This window comes from Carcharhinus amblyrhynchos, chromosome 7 (assembly GCF_965287045.1).
Source record: "Carcharhinus amblyrhynchos chromosome 7, sCarAmb.v2.hapA, whole genome shotgun sequence".
NCBI lineage: Eukaryota > Metazoa > Chordata > Chondrichthyes > Carcharhiniformes > Carcharhinidae > Carcharhinus > Carcharhinus amblyrhynchos.
Window position 1 is genome coordinate 126934633 of NC_137330.1, and position 17249 is coordinate 126951881.

The 17249-nt window shown below is 45.3% G+C and overlaps 1 protein-coding gene across 1 annotated transcript in view; it reads left to right on the forward strand.

Moving 5' to 3' along the window:
• Positions 1–3478: 3478 nt before the first annotated feature.
• The window catches only part of LOC145345624 (dynein axonemal heavy chain 8-like), a gene marked incomplete at its 3' end in the record, with an annotated part of 1250971 nt that continues 1237200 nt past the window's right edge, over positions 3479–17249 (forward strand). Inside the window, exon 1 of the mRNA XM_080193458.1 lies at positions 3479–3802. The remainder of the gene's footprint in view (positions 3803–17249) is intronic.

A 17249-nucleotide genomic window follows, 5' to 3' on the forward strand; every position in this document is an offset into this window, starting at 1 on the left:
ATTGTACATAACCGTTTTAACCCAGTTATCACTGCAGCTGGCATGCGAAGCCTTGCCATATGGGGTTGGGACTATTCCATGTTATGCCAAACGGGGGAGAAAAAGGCCCATCACATTTGCTTCAAGATCATTGACAAATGCTGAGAAAAAGTATGCTCAGATGGAAAAAGAAGTCTTGGGCATCATCTCTGGCATCAAGTAGTTTTATCACTTCCTACATGGCATGCATTTCATATTTCAGACAAACCATAGACCTTTAACATCCATCTTAGAGTTGTATACAGGAATACTATCCTGTATTGCAGCTTGATGTGGAGATGCCGGCATTAGACTGGGGTAAAACAGAAAGAAATCCCACAACATCAGTTTAAAGTCCAAAATAAACCTGTTTGGACTTTAAACTGGTGTTGTGGGATTTCTTTCTGTTTTGCAGCTTGATTACATAATTGGGCGTTGGTGTTATCAGTCTATTCGTACAAAATCTGATAGTCCCAGAAACATCACATTGCGGATGCTCTGTCAAGGTTGCCTTTGCCTGAGGACAAAAATGCTCCTTGCTGGAATCTGAAGTTAATGAATTTGACACAAGATAAAGTGCTGATAACTGTTAACCAGGTATAGAATGCTACTCGAAATTATCTGATTATGAGCCAGCAGTAGAGCTAGTCCTGAGAGGAAGGTCGAGTAGGAAGAACCACCCAGAGTTTTGGCCATAGATGTTCCGAAGATGGGAGTTGTCCGTATTGGATGGATGTTTAATATAGAGTATTAGAGTTGTTGTTCCCCCATCATTAAGAGGAAAGTTGCTGGAACAGTTGCACCAGTGGCATCTAGAAGTGGTGCAAATAAAAGAAATAGCAAAAAGCTATTTTTGTTGGCTGAATGTTGATGCACAAATTGGAAAAAAGGCGGAATCACGCAAGTCCTGTGCCTTGGTACAGAAGGCGCTGTCCTTGTCGCCTCATTATCTGTGGGAATGATCGCCATTCACCATGGCAGCAAATCCATATTGACTTTGCTGGTCCAGTGGAAGGGCAGGTGCTCTTAGTGGTAGTGGCTGACGACTCCAAGTGGCTGGCACTCATGGCTATGAAGTCCATGTAGGTGGAGTCAATGCTAGACAAACTCAATGAAATATTTGGCCAGTTGGGCAATCCAGAACAAGTGGTAAGTGACAATGGGCCCCAATTTGTAGCACAAGATTTTGCTGAGTACATGGGGCACCAGAGAATCTGACATGTGAGCTAGGCACCATATCACCCAGCGATTAATGGTCTATCAGAATGATATGTTCAGACCTTGAAGTCGTCACAAGGGGATGGGTCAATAGGGTGGCAGATAAACAAATTTCTGAGTATGTACCACAATAGGCACACATGGCAACTCAGTGCTCGCTGGTTTCATTGATGTTCAACTGGAAATAGAGAACCATGTTCGATCTGTTGTAGCCAGGAGATCTGATTATGGATCAGTTAGTTGAGAGGAACTAAGTGGGTCAGGTGACCAGAAGAGTAGGAATTGAGAAGTTGAGGACTTTCAGAAAAGGGATTTTTTTTCTCGCCTGGAATTATACTTCTGATGAGAAGTGGATATTGGCAACCATTGTTGCGCAAACAGGACATCCGTGCTACACAATAAAGACCAGAGATGAGCTGGTTTGGATGAGACATGCCGACCAGCTGGTCAAAGCATTGCATCAAAGACGGCAAGCTCCACAAACAACAAAACTGTCCAGGATTGTACCCATTGGTGTTTCCTGAGCTTAGAATTTCAGAGTCAGAATCAATCACCCCAAGGGGGGAGGCAGCATCAGTGGCACCAGCCACCAGCAGCCTGCCCATAATCTCTCAGAAGAATAGCCATTTTCCAACATCACTGAGCCAGAACACTGCTCCCCATAAGAGACCATCTTAACCTGTGTTATTTAATGTTGGGTGTTGTTTGGGAAAGAGAAACATGAGACTTGGGTTGTAATAATGGTATGATGTACTAATTCTACAGATGTTGTTCCGTTCATTGACTTTGTTTTAGGTTAAATAATTGCAATGGTACAGTAGGACATAGTTGTGAAATGTAAGTTTATTAGTACAGTGCAATAAGTTAATCAGTTAGATATTTATGATGTTAAGTTTATGCAAAGTAGATGTAATACCATTGTAATGAAATCTTCAGTTATGAGTTTTTCTTTCAAAGGTGAAGGTGTTAGGAAATTGAGAGTTTAAATGATTTGTATTTGTATTGTGCGCATCATAAATGAGATTCAAGTGTAAGCTGCACGTGTGCTTAAATATTCATGTACTAAGAAAGAGTTAATACTTTGATTGGCTTCATGTTAAACAAAAGGTTTTATAGGTTTTCATTTCAATTTAAACTTTACCCTTTGTAATCACGGGTTTATTAAGTAAAAGTAATCAGACTTCAAAGAAAAACTAAACTATTGCTTAGCGGGTGCAGTGAGGGGGCGGGGGCGTGGCCAGGGAGCGGGAGGATGCAGCGAGGGGACAGGGGGATGGGTTGCAGTGAGGGTGTGGAGATGCCGGCGTTGGACTGGGGTAAACACAGTAAGAAGTCTGACAACACTAGGTTTAAGTCCAACCGATTTATTTGATAGTAAACTCAAGCTTGAGGTTAACCTCTTCGTCAGGTGAATGGAGAGTTCTGGCCTCAGACAGAGCATATAAAGCACAGACAGTTTACAGATTACTGATTAGAATGCGAATCTTTATACCTAACCTGCTGTTCAAGACCTGAAGTGGCTGACAATGTGAGTGGAAGGAGCACTGAGCACAGGTTAAAGAGATGTGTATTGTCTCCAGACAGTACAGTAAGTGAGGTTTTGCAAACCCAGACAAGTCACGGGGGTTACAGATAATAGATGGGTTCATGTCGCACTATCTGTAACCCCCGTGACTTGCCTGGATTTGCAAAACCTCACTTACTATACTGTCTGGAGACAATACACATCTCTTTAACCTGTGATCCGTGCTCCTTCCACTCACACTGTCGGCCACTTTAAGACTTGAACAGCAGGTTAGGTATAAAGATTTGCATTCTAATCAGTAATCTGTAAACTGTCTGCGCTGTTATATGCTCTGTCTGAGGCCAGAACTCTCCACTCACCTGACGAAGAGGGGAACCTCCAAAGCTTATGAGTTTGCTATCAAATAAATCAGTTGGACTTAAACCTGGTGTTGTCAGATTTCTTCCAGCGAGGGGGGGGGGAATACAGCGAGGGTGTAGCGAAGGTGGGGGTAGAGGGGCACAGCTAGGGAGATGGGGGGGTGCAGTGAGGGGGTGGGATGCAAAAGTCGGGGAGTGGAATGCAGTGAAGGAGTGGGGAGTTGCAGCAAGGGGTTGACTCGGCGGCTGTATATATCAGTCACAGGAGAGCGGCCTCCTCCTGTGAGTCCTGCCACTTGATTTTACGTGAGCCTATTCCCTCTCACGACTCTCAGACGGCTGTACACTTACCTGAGCCGCTGCGCGAATCGCCCTTTCCACAACCCTTTGGGCCGGAGGCCGCGAGCTCCCCTGACGTCACCGCGCGGCCGTTAAATTCCGTTAACGGTTGGAGAAGGCGCGCGGGAGGCGGTTGGTGCTCTGTAATTTTGAGCAGCTTTCCAGAGAGATCAAACCCATCGGACATTTACTGATAATTTGTTTTCAGTATGAGTGAAAGAACGACCACCTTTCGGACTTTTAAAATTTTTTGAAATTTAAGAGAGCGCGGGAAATTGAGTTTCCTTTGCTTACGCTGGTAATTTGATACGATTTTCTGTTTTACTGCCTGAAGAATCGTTAAGTGAGTATTTACATTGTTGTGGCTATTACCCAGTTAAATAATACTGGCAAGCAAAAAATTTCGGTACTCCCTTCAATGTAAGTCTGTTTTGGTACACCATGTGTGCGAAACTTGGCTATCAGTCTCTGCTTAAAAAAAATTGTAAATTGAGTTTATGTCTTTACATGCCCTGTTTGTGAATAGAACTCCCACTCACCTGATGAAGAAGCAGCTAATGGCTTTTGCAACCAAATCAACCTGTTGGACTTCAACCTGGTGTGAGAAACACAACTCGCAGTCAAACAATTTAGTCGAGCCAAGTTCCGAAGGAGCAAGATATTTTATTTAACGTTCTTGCAAGACCGGGTGTCCAAAAAATAGGCAAACGTTACATTGAGTTTAAGCAGGGGTTTTATACTATTTTTACAAGCATATTGATCAATTACACAATACATTGTTCTCCCCTAATTGGTGGTCCCTATCCCATTTATGTGTTGTCATTGCCCTATTGGCTCAAGGTGCCCCAAGTTCCTATCCCCTCTACTCCCCTTCTAACCATGTCTCCTGTTATCACAATAGTGCATAATTGTAGTGTTGATTTAATGTCCTTACTTGATTAGTCCTTATGCGTACCCGTCCGTCTTATCTAAAACTGTTTACATGTCCGGTTCAGACCGGCTGTAATCAATCTTTTGCTAACTTAATCACTGCTGTCCCGACTATCTTAGTGACCTTCCCCTTTAGGAGTATGCTCAGTTGTAGAAACAACACACCTTGCATACCATTTGTTTTTACATAAGAACATAAGAAATAGGAGCAGGAGTAGACCATCTAGCCCTTCGAGCCTGCCCCGCCATTCAATAAGATCATGGCTGATCTGTCGTGGCTCAGTTCCACATTCCCGCCCTCTCCCCATAACCCTTAATCCCCTTGCTTATCAAAAACCCATCAACCCGCGTCTTAAAAATATTTAGCGAGGCAGCCTCCACCACTTCAACGGGCGGAGAATTCCAGAGATTCACCACCCTTTGAGTGAAGAAGTTCCTCCTCAACTCCATTCTAAACCGCCCCCCCCTTTATCTTGAGGCTGTGCCCCCTAGTCCTACTGTCCTTTCTGAGCGGGAAGAGTCTCTCCACCTCTATCCTATCCATCCCATTCATCATCTTTTATATGTCTCAATGAGATCTCCCCTCATTCTTCTAAACTCTTAACGAGTACAAGCCTAGTTTATTCAGCCTCTCCTCATAGCTCAACCCCCTCAACTCCGGTATCAGCCTAGTAAACCTCCTCTGCACTCCCTCCAAGGCCAAAATATCCTTGCGTAAGTGCGACACCCAAAACTGCACACAGTACTCCAGCTGCGGCCTCATCAATGCCCTATACAGCTGCAGCAAGACCTCCCTACTTTTATATTCAATCCCCCTCGCTATGAAGGCCAGCATCCCATTTGCCTTCCAACCACCTGCTGCACCTGCAAGCTGGGTTTTTGCGACTCATGCACAAGGACCCCGAGGTCCCTCTGCACCGTCGCCTGCTGCAGTTTTTTGCCACGTAAGTAATAGTCCTTCCTACCGTTATTCCTACCAAAGTGGACCGCCTCGCACTTGTCAACATTAAATTCCATTTGCCAGTTCCTGGCCCATTCGCCCAGCCTATCTAGATCCTTCTGCAGACTCTCCACACCGTCCGCGCAATTTGCCGTTCCACCAATCTTGGTGTCATCAGCAAATTTCGACACCATACACTCGGTTCCCTCCTCCAGATCATCTATATAAATGGTAAATAGCTGAGGCCCCAGCACCGACTCCTGGGGCACTCCACTAGTCACCAACCGCCAATCCGAATAGCACCCATTAATCCCCACTCTCTGCCTCCTATTTGACAACCAATCCTCTATCCACGCTAACACCCGACCCCCAACTCCATGCCCCCTTACCTTCTGCAATAACCTCTTGTGAGGTACCATATCTAACGCCTTCTGAAAATCAAGAAAGACCACATCCACCGGCTCTCCTCTATCCACCGCCCGAGACACATCCTCATAGAACTCCAATAAATTTGTCAGACACGACTTCCCCTTAACGAAACCGTGCTGCGTCTGCTCTATCATGCAATTCCCCTCAAGATGCCTCGCTATTTCCTCCTTGATGACGGATTCTAACATTTTACCTACAACAGACGTTAAACTAACCGGCCTATAATTCCCTGCCTTTTGCCTGGCACCCTTCTTAAATAACGGCGTAACATTAGCCGTTTTCCAATCTTCCGGCACTTCCCCGGAATCCAGCGAGGTTTGGAAAATAACCACCAAGGCATCCACTATCACCTCCGCCATTTCTTTCAGAACCCTCGGATGCATTCCATCCGGTCCTGGGGACTTGTCCACAATCAGTCCCTCCAGTCTGTCGAGCACCGCCTCTCTAGTAACAATAATGTCACTGAGACCCCCCAGTCCTACCACCTTTCCATCGCTAACACCCGGCTAGTTATTCACGTCCTCCTCCGTGAAGACCGAAACAAAAAAGTTATTCAAGACCTCAGCCATTTCCCAATCCCCTACCACTAAGTGCCCCCTCTCATCCTCTAAGGGTCCAACGTTCACCCTAGCCAGCCTCTTTTTATATATTTATAAAAACTCTTGATGTCCTTTTTTATATTAAGTGCTAGCCCAGCTTCATAGTTTATCCTACCCTTCTTTATCAACTTCTTTGTCAATCTTTGTTGACATTTAAACCTCTCCCAATCCTCTTCTCGCCCACTACTCTTAGCTACTCTAAACACCTCCGCTTTTAATTTAACACTTCCCTTCACCTCCTTCGTTATCCACGGCTTATTAACCATCGGAATAAATTTCTGCTGAGCACCAAGAAAAATCTCCTTAAAGATCCTCCACTGTTCCTCAGCAGATCTACCTTCCAACGCGCTCCCCCAGTCAACATTCGCCAATTCTTCTCTCATCCTACCGTACTCCCCTCTGTTCAAACAAAGGACGTGTGTCCGGGAACCCACTTTCTCCTCCTCCATCTGCACCAGAAACTCCACCATACAATGATCACTCTCCCCAAGAGGATCCTTCACCACAAGGTCCCTAATTCTACCCGCCTTGTTACATAACACCAGATCCAAGATAGCTCGCTCCCTCGTCGGCTCCAACACACACTGTTCAAGGAAACTATCCCGGCAGCATTCCAAGAACTCCTCCTCAAGCCCACCGTGTCCAACATGGGTCGACCAATCAATATATGGATTGAAATCCCCCATAATTATCGCCGTTCCTTTCCTGCACGCCGCACTTATTTGCGCGTTAACAGCCCGCCCCACCTCCAGATCATTATTCGGGGGCCTATAGACGACACCCACCAGCATCTTCCTCCCTTTGCTGTTCCTAATCTCCACCTGCAACGATTCCACTTCCTGCTCTTTGGTTCCTATATCATCCCTTGTTACCACCCTGATGCTATCCTTAATCACAGTAAAAAGTCTGACAACACCAGGTTTTAGTCCAAACGATTGATTTGATAATAGACTCACAAAGCTTTTGAGGTTTCCCTTTTCGTCAGGTGAATAAGAGGGATAAGAGGAAAACCTCGAAAGCTTTGTGAGTCTATTATCAAATAAATCGTTTGGACTAAAACCTGGTGTTGTCAGACTTTTTACTGTGTTTACGCCAGTCCAACGCCGGCATACCCACATCATAGCTATCCTTAATCAGCAGAGCTACGCCTCTCCCCCTTTTTCCTCCTGCTTATCCTTCCTAAACACTTGATACCCCTGGACATTCAGCTCCCAGTCCCTGTCACCTTGCAGCTATGTCTCTGTAGTGGCCACCAGATCATATCCATTTGTGCTGATCTGCACCACCAGCTCATCCACTTTATTCCGAATGCTTCGTGCATTCAGATAAAGTGCCTTCATCCCAGCCTTCACCTGTACCCTATTTGCCAGAACGCCACCAACCATACTCACGCCCCCTACTCCCTTTATTATTGGGAATTCCTCGGCCTCTTCCCTTACCTGTACCCTCTCCTTAACTTTAGACCCTGTAATTTCACCTATCCTCGCACCCGCACCCCCCGCTAATTTGTTTAAAGCCCTGTCTACAGTCCTATTTACACGATTCGCCAGGACTCTGATCCCAGCACAGTTCAGACCAACCCCATCCCACCTGAACAGGTCCCACCTACCCCGATACTGATGCCAATGCCTCATAAATTCAAACCCATTCCTCCCACACCAATCCCTGAGCCACCCATTCACTTCCTTAATCTTATCAACCTTACGCCCGTCTACACTCGGTTCAGGCAGTAGCCCAGAGATAACCACCTTGTTGGTTCTACTTTTTAATTCCATTCCCAGCTTTTCATACTCCCTCCCAGATCCTCAGTTCGCATTTTGCCTACGTCGTTGGCACCCACATGTACCACAACCTCAGATTCTCACCCTCCCACTCCAGGTTCCTCTGCAGCCCAGATGTGACATCCCGGACCCGAGCACCAGGCAGACAACACACCCTTCTGTGCACTTTGTCATTGTGACAAAGGACAGTGTCAATACCCTTAACCCCACTATCCCCAATTACTACTACGTTCCTTTGCACCTTCGCTTTGCCTGTGTCCTGCGTCTGCATCACTGTACTGTGTGCAGTTTGCTCACCAACCTCACCTCCCTCGTTCTCGTCCAGACTGGAAGCAGGAACCTCAAACCTGTTATGCAGATTGAGAGGCTGAGGCCTCCGCTCCCCACCCTCCTTCCTCCGCTCAGCAGCCCCCTCTTGTTCCTGACCCTTAGAGTTAGCCAGTCTAGGGGGGGGTGGATGTCACTTGCACCCCATTGACAATGGCACCCTCTCTCCCCCTGATGAGCCTCAGTGTCTGTAGCTCAGAGGCCAGCTCATCTAACTTGAGCTGGAGCTCCTCCAGCAACCTGCACTTACTGCAGACATGGTCACTGGGAAGGACCCTGGGGTCCACCAGCTCCCACATCATACAGAAACAACACATCACATGCCCCTCCATTATTCACTGTGGTAATATTGAAAATTTCAACACAAACTTACCTGGCCCTTTTTCTCCCCAGCCCTTTTGCTCCTAAGCCCTAGTAGCTCACTCTGCTACCCTCTCACTCCGCTGCCCGCTCCGACGCTGCCCGCTGTCTACACCAGGCCTCCTTTTAAACCTGGCGCTGTTTTAAAGCCTGCTCCCCCACAACTCCCTGCTATCCACTCCCTTAGAATTCTTAAAGCGGTAGATACAAAAAGCCTGCAAAAATGCTTTTAAATGATTTAAACAGTTCTACAAGGTAAGTTCTTACTACGAAAGTGCTTTAAACTTATTTAAACAGGTTTTTAACAGGTAATTTTTCATCTGTCTCTCTGCTCCTTCACTCGTCTGCTCCAGCAAACAACCTGGACCTTATACATTCTTACAGGATGAGGTGGATGTGCCTCTCTGCACACAGCACATCTGGTGTTATTTCTTCACAACAGGCACTGTCCCTGACTATTGCTCTGTTAGCATCAGTGAATTTTATATCCTGTGTTTGTGACTAAAATCACGGTTGTTCCCATAATGTGGGTTAGCAACGTGCCTGACTATATCCAGTCTACCTGACTGGGCTATTTCTCTATGGTGTGCAGATATATGTGTTAACAGCATCTTTACCTGTTGCTCACACTGGTGTTGTGCAGCTTTTTACAACGTCTGTGAATCCGTTTGATGTATGTTCGCATCAGTTCTTAACCAAGGGTCATCCAGACTCCAATTGTTAGCTCTCTTCTCTCCACAATTGGTATCAGCTGTTTTCTTTTTAGTTTTATCCATATGGAGGAGAATTATTGAGGTTTACAACAAGAAAACAGGCCCTTTGGCCCAACTGGTCCATGCCACTTTTTAAAAAATCCCTAAAGCTAATTCCAATTGACTGCATTTGTAACTATGTAACTGTCTAAATGCTTTTTAAAAGACAATTGTACTTGCCTCTACTACTACCTCTGGCAGCTTGTGCCAGACACTCACCACCCTCTGGAAAAAAATGCCCCTTTTGTATCTCTCCTCTCTCACCTTAAATCTATGCCCTCTAGTTTTAGAGTCCCCTACCTTTGGGAAAAGATATTGATTATCTAGCTGATCTGTGTCCCTCATTATTTTATAGACCTCTATAAGATGACCCCTCAGCCTTCTACGCTCCAGAGAAAAAAGACCCAGTCTATTCAGCCTCTCCTTATAACTCAAACCGTCAAGTCCCGGTATCTTCCTAGTAAATCTTTTCTGCACTCTTTCTAGTTTAATAATATCCTTTCTATAATAGGGTGACCAGAACTGCACACAGTATTCCAAGTGTGACCTTACCAATGTCTTGTACAACTTCAACAAGACATTCCCAGTTCAATGTTCTGATCGATGAAACCAAGCATGTTGAATGCCGCCTTCATCACTCTGTCCACTGTGACTCCACTTTCAAGGAGCTATGAACTTGTACCCCTAGATCTCTTTGTTCTGTAACTCTCCCTAACACCCGACCATTAACTGAGTAAGTCTTGCCCTGATTCAGTCTACCAAAATGCATCACCTTGGATTATCTAAATTAAACTCCATCTGCCATTTGTCAGCCCACTGACCCAATTGATCAAGATCCTGTTGCAATTGGAGATAACTTTCTTCACTGTCCACTACACCACCGATCTTGGTGTCATCTGCAAACTTACTAACCATGCCTCCTATATTCTCATCCAAATCATTTATATAAATGACAAATAACAGTGGACCCAGCACTGACACCTGAGGGGTATCGCTAGTCACAGGCTTCCAGTTTGAAAAACAATCATCTACAATCACCCTGTGGCTTCTGTCAAGAAGTGCAAATGCTGGTGTTGGACTGGGGTAAACACAGTGAGAAGTTTCACAACACCAGGTTAAAGTCCAACAGGTTTATTTGATAGCAAACGCCACTAGCTTTCGGGGCTTTGCCCCTTTGTCAAGTGAGTGACGAATCATTACCAATGCCTTATACAATTTCAACAGGACGTCCCAATTCAGTGTTCTGACCGATGAAACCAAGCATGCCAAATGCCTTCTTCTCCACTCTGTCCACCAGTTACACCACTTTCAAGGAGCTATGAACATGTACCCCTTATTTGGCACCCTCCAGTCTTCAGACACCTCACCCGTGACTATCGATGATTCAAATATCTCTGCTAGGGGATCCACAATTTCCTTCCTAGCCTCCCATAATGTCCTGGGATACACTTCATCAGGTCCCAGGGATTTACCTACCTTGATGTGCTTTAAAACTTCTAGCACCACTTTCTCTGTAATATGTATACTACTCAAGACATCACTATTTATTTCCCCAAGATTGCTGCAATAGTTGACAAAAATGCATATGTTCTTTCTGATGAATGTTTTAAGAGGTTGGAGGGAATGTATCTCATATTCACTGACATCCTGGGGTCAGAGGAGATGTGGTGCATTGCTCTTTCATATGGCTCCTGCTCGAACCAAGATTGCATGAAACTACAAAGGGTCATGAATGAAGCCCAGTTCATCACTCGAACCAGCCCCTATCCATTGAGTCTGCCTACATTTCCCACTGCCTCGGCAAAGCAGCCAGCATGAGTAAGACCCCACACCCTGTTCATTCTCTCTTCCGCCTTCTTCCATCAGGAAAAAAATACAAAAGTCTGAGGTCATGCACCAGCAGACTCAAGAACAGCTTCTTACCTGCTGCCATTAGACTTTTGAATGGACCTACCTTACACTAAGTTGATCTTTCTCTAGACCCTAGCCATGACTGTTAAATTACATTCTGCACTCTTTTGTTTCCTTTTCTATGTACAATATGTATAGTGTGCAAGAAACATTGAGAATAAATCAGATATAATGTCTGCCATGTATAACTAAGGGGTAAATATGTGGGGTTACGTGGATAGGTTCTTTTGGTGAGTTGATATAGACTTGGTGGGTCTGCATTGTGGGGCTACTATGATTTCTTTAATGAAGGGAGTGGCTGTAGCTGAAAAACTCATTCAGAATAATAGAATCCTACAGTGCAGAAGGAGGCACAGTGCCACCCAGGCTCCATCCCCACAACTTTATGTCTTTATCCTAGTTAGTCGCCCTGACACTAAGGGGCAATTTACTTTGGCCAATCCACCTAACCTATTCATCTTTGGACTGTAGGAGGAAATTGGAGCACCCGGAGAAAACCCATGCAAACACGGGGGCAACGCGCACACTCCATACAGTGACTCAAGCTGGAACTCAAACCCGGGACCCCAGCGCTGTGAGGCAGCAGTGCTTGCCACTGTGCTGCCCTCATTTTGTGAGTCAGGATAGACACAAAGGGTCAAAAGGCCACCTACTATGCTGTAATCTCTGTGATTCTGTGAAATGCTACCCCTTCTTTCTATGTCTGATGATCCATTTCTGCTATCCTACAGCATACGCAGAGTAGGAGCTATAACTACCACTAAACCCGTGCTATTCTCATTTTTCAGCATTTATCCCATATCCTTGAATGTTATGATGGTTCAAATGCTCATCCAAATATTCTTTTAATGGTGTAAGGTTTCCAGCCTCAACCATCTTCCCAGACAATGAATTCCAGATTCCGAGTGTTTTTTTAATTCAAATTCCTTCTGAATCGCCAGTCCCTTATCCTAAAACTGTACTCCCTCACGGGTCATAGAATCATACAGTGCATGAGAGGCCCTTCAATCCATCGCATCTGTACAGACACACTGGCCTCCCCCAAAATCTCATTTACCAGTGCTTGGCCCATGGATTTGAACGTTATGATGTGCGAGGTGCTCATCCAGGAACTTTCTAAAGGCAGTGTATTCCAGACTGTTACCGCTCTCTGGGTAAAAAGATTTTTCTTCACATCCTCGTAAACCTGAGGTGAGGTGAAACACTTTGGAAGAAATAATTTAACAAGGAAGTACTCAATGAACAGCATGGCACAAGGAAGTTCTGTGGAACCAAGTGACCTTGGCATGTTTGTCCACAGATATCTGAAGACAGAAGGGCACGTTAGTAGGGGGGGTTAAAAAAGCATATCGGGTATTTGGCTATATCAATCGAGGCATAGATTACAAAAGCAGGAAACTCATGGTGTTGTATAGAATTTTGGTGAGGTCACAACTAGAGTACCGTGTGCATTTCTGGTCACCACGTTATAGGAATGATTTGTGTAATTGGTAAAAGTTATGCTCAATCTTTTATATTTTGACTATGTTCTTAAATAAAGCTTTATTTGATAAAAGCTTCGTAGTTGGCCATTTGAATCAAGGTGAGGGAAACACCTTATGCTCACCTGTGGCAAAAGCTTCCTAGTGGTGGGCCACTTGAATCATACTGGGAGGGAAACACCTTATGCTTACCCTTTGCCAAATTCAAATGTAAAACTTAGGATCCAGGCTATCTTTGTAAAACATCTTGGAGTTTCAGGCCCAGGTCATAACAGGTACAAGACCAAAGGATTTAATGATTGTACTCAGGATTAAAGAATATGCTTTTAGTGGCATATAGATAGTGGCGGGTAGAATTAGGGACCTTGTGGTGAAGGATCCTCTTGGGAAGAGTGATCATTGTATGGTGGAGGTTCTGATGCAGATGGGGGAGGAGAAAGTGGGTTCCCGGACGTGTGTCCTTTGTTTGGACAGAGGGGAGTACGGTAGGATGAGGGAGGAATTGGCGAATGTTGATTGGGGGAGCGCGTTGGAAGGTAGGTCTGCTGAGGAACAGTGGAGGATCTTTAAGGAGATCTTTCTTGGTGCTCAGCAGAAATTTATTCCGATGGTTAAAAAGGATCGTAGGAGGAGAGATAATCAGCAGTGGATAATGAAGGAGGTAAAGGAAAGTGTTATATTAAAAGCGGATGCGTTTAGAGTAGCTAAGAGTAGTGGGCGAGAGGAGGATTGGGAGAGGTTTAAATGTCAACAAAGAATGACGAAGAAGTTGATAAAGAAGGGTAGGATAAACTATGAAGCTGGGCTAGCGCTTAATATAAAAAAGGATAGTAAGAGTTTTTCTAAATATATAGAAAGGAAGAGGCTGACTAGGGTGAACGTTGGACCCTTAGAGGATGAGAGGGGGGACTTAGTGGTAGGGGATGGGGAAATGGCTGAGGCCTTGAATAACTTTTTTGTTTCGGTCTTCACGGAGGAGGACGTGAATAATTTGCCGGGTGTTAGCGATGGAAAGATGGTAGGAGTGGAGAGCCTGAATGACATTACTGTTACTAGAGAGGTGGTGCTCGACAGACTGGAGGGACTGATTGTGGACAAGTCCCCAGGACCGGATGGAATGCATCCAAGGGCTCTGAAAGAAATGGTAGAGGTGACAGTGGATGCCTTGGTGATTATTTTCCAAACGTCGCTGGATTCCGGGGAAGTGCCGGAAGATTGGAAAACGGCTAATGTTACGCCGTTGTTTAAGAAGGGTGGCAGGCAAAAGGCAGGGAATTATAGGCCGGTTAGTTTAACGTCTGTTGTAGGAAAAATGTTAGAATCCGTGATCAAGGAGAAAATAGCGAGGCATCTTGAGGAGAATTGTTTGATAGAGCAGACGCAGCATGGTTTCATTAAGGGGAAGTTGTGTCTGACGAGTTTATTGGAGTTCTATGAGGATGTGTCTAGGGCGGTGGATAGAGGAGAGCCGGTGGATGTGGTGTTTCTTGATTTTCAGAAGGCGTTTGACAAGGTGCCGCACAAGAGGTTATTACAGAAGGTCAGAGGGCATGGAGTTGGGGGTAGGGTGTTAGCGTGGATAGGGGATTGGCTGTCAAATAGGAGGCAGAGAGTGGGGGTCAATGGGTGCTATTCGGATTGGCGGTTGGTGACTAGTGGAGTGCCCCAGGGGTCGGTGCTGGGGCCTCAGCTATTTACCATTTATATAGATGATCTGGAGGAGGGAGCCGAGTGTATGGTGTCGAAATTTGCTGATGACACCAAGATTGGTGGAACGGCAAATTGTGCGGAGGGTGTGGAGAGTCTGCAGAAGGATCTAGATAGGCTGGGCGAATGGGCCAGGAACTGGCAAATGGAATTTAATGTTGGCAAGTGCGAGGCGGTCCACTTTGGTAGGAATAATGGTAGGAAGGACTATTATTTACATGGCGAAAAACTGCAGCATGCGATGGTGCAGAGTGACCTCGGGGTCCTTGTGCATGAGTCGCAAAAACCCAGCCTGCAGGTGCAGCAGGTGGTCAGGAAGGCAAATGGGATGCTGGCCTTCATAGCGAGGGGGATTGAATATAAAAGTAGGGAGGTCTTGCTGCAGCTGTATAGGGCACTGGTGAGGCCGCAGCTGGAATACTGTGTGCAGTTTTGGTCGCCGCACTTATGCAAGAATATTTTGGCCTTGGAGGGAGTGCAGAGGAGGTTTACTAGGCTGATACCGGAGTTGAGGGGGTTGAACTATGAGGAGAGGCTGAATAAACTAAGCTTGTACTCGTTAGAGTTTAGAAGAATGAGGGGAGATCTCATTGAGACATAAGATGATGAATAGGATGGATAGGATAGAGGTGGAGAGGCTCTTCCTGCTCAGAAAGGACAGTAGGACTAGGGGGCACAGCCTCAAGATAAAGGGGGGGCGGTTTAGAACACAGTTGAGGAGGAACTTCTTCACTCAAAGGGTGGTGAATCTCTGGAATTCTCTGCCCGTTGAAGTGGTGGAGGCTGCCTCGATAAATATATTTAAGACGCGGGTAGATAGGTTTTTGATAGGCAAGGGGATTAAGGGTTATGGGGAGAGGGTGGGAATGTGGAACTGAGACACGACAGATCAGCCATGATCTCATTGAATGGCAGGGCAGGTTCGAGGGGCTAGATGGCCTACTCCTGTTCTTATAAGAACATGTGATAGCAGAATGTTATAATAGGAGAACAAAGGTCAGTGTTCATGAAAGCAGACATGAGAAGAAGTGACAGCACAGGAACAGGCCCTTTGGCCCTCCAAGACTCTGATTATGATGCTCTAACTATCTACAAAAAACTTCTGCCCTTGCTAATATCCCTCTATTCCCTCCATAATGTACCCATGCCTCTTAAATGTTACTAATGTGCCTGCTTCCACCACCTCCTATAGCAGCGTGTTCCAGGCACCCAACACTCTCTGCTTGAAAAATTTGCCCAACACATAGTCATAGAGGTTTACAGCATGGAAACAGGCCCTTTGGCCCAACTTGTCCATGCCACCCTTTTTTTTAAAACCCCTAATCCCAATTGCCTGCGTTTGGCCTATATCCCTCCATACCCATCGTTCCCATGTAACTATCTAAATGCTTTTTAAAAGACAAAATTGTACTTGCCTCTACTACCACCTCTGATAGCTTGTTCCAGTTTCTCACCAGCCTGTGTGTGAAGAAGTTGTCCCTCTGGACACTTTTGTATCTCTTGTTCTACCTTAAACCTATGCCCTTTAGATTCCTCTAAGCTTAGGAAAAGTTATTGACTATCTAGCTTATCTGAACTCATTAGCTTACACACACCTATAAGATCACCCCGCAGTGTCCTATGCTGCAGAGAAAAAAACCCAGTCTATCCAGCCTCTCCTCATAACTCAAACCAACAAGTCCCTGTAGCATCCTAGTAAGTCTTTTCTGCGCTCTTCCTAGTTTAATGATATCCCTTCTATAATAGGGTGACCAGAATTACACACAGTATCCCAAGTGTGGCCTTACCAATGTCTTGTACAACTTCAACAAGTCATTCCCACTCCGGTATTCAGTGTTCTGATTGGTGAAACAAAGCATGCCAAATGCCTTCTTCACCACTCTGTCGACCTGTGACTTCACTTTCAAGGAGCTGTAAACATGTATCCCTAGATCTCTCTGTTCTGTAACTGTCTCCAATGCCCTACCATTAACTGAGTAAGTCCTGCCCTGGTTCAATCTACCAAAATGTATGACCTTGTATTTGTCTAAATTAAACACCATCTGCCATTCGGCAGTCCACTGGTCCAATTGATCAAGATCCCATTGCAATCGGAGATAACTTTCTTCATTGTCCACTATGCCACCAATCCTGGTGTCATCGGCAAACTTACTAATCATGCCTCCTATAGTCTTATCTAAATCATTAATATAAATGACAAATAACAGTGGACCCAGCACTGATCCCTGAGGCACACCGCTGGCCACAGGCCTACAGTTTGAAAAACAATTCTCCACAAGCAGAAGCCAACTTTGTATCTATTTAGACGCCTCACCCTGGTTCCGGAGAGATTTAATCTTATGCAACAACCTACCATGTGGTACCTTATCAAAGACCTTACTAAAGTCCATGTAGACAACATGAACTGCATTGCCTATATCTACCTTCTTGATTAGCCCTTCAAAAAAATCAAATTTGTGAGACATGATTTTACACTCACAAAGCCATGCTGACTATCCCTAATCAGTCCTTGCATCTCTAAACCTTACGAGGTCTAAAGTTAAGGAGAGTGTACATGTAAGGGAAGAGGCTGA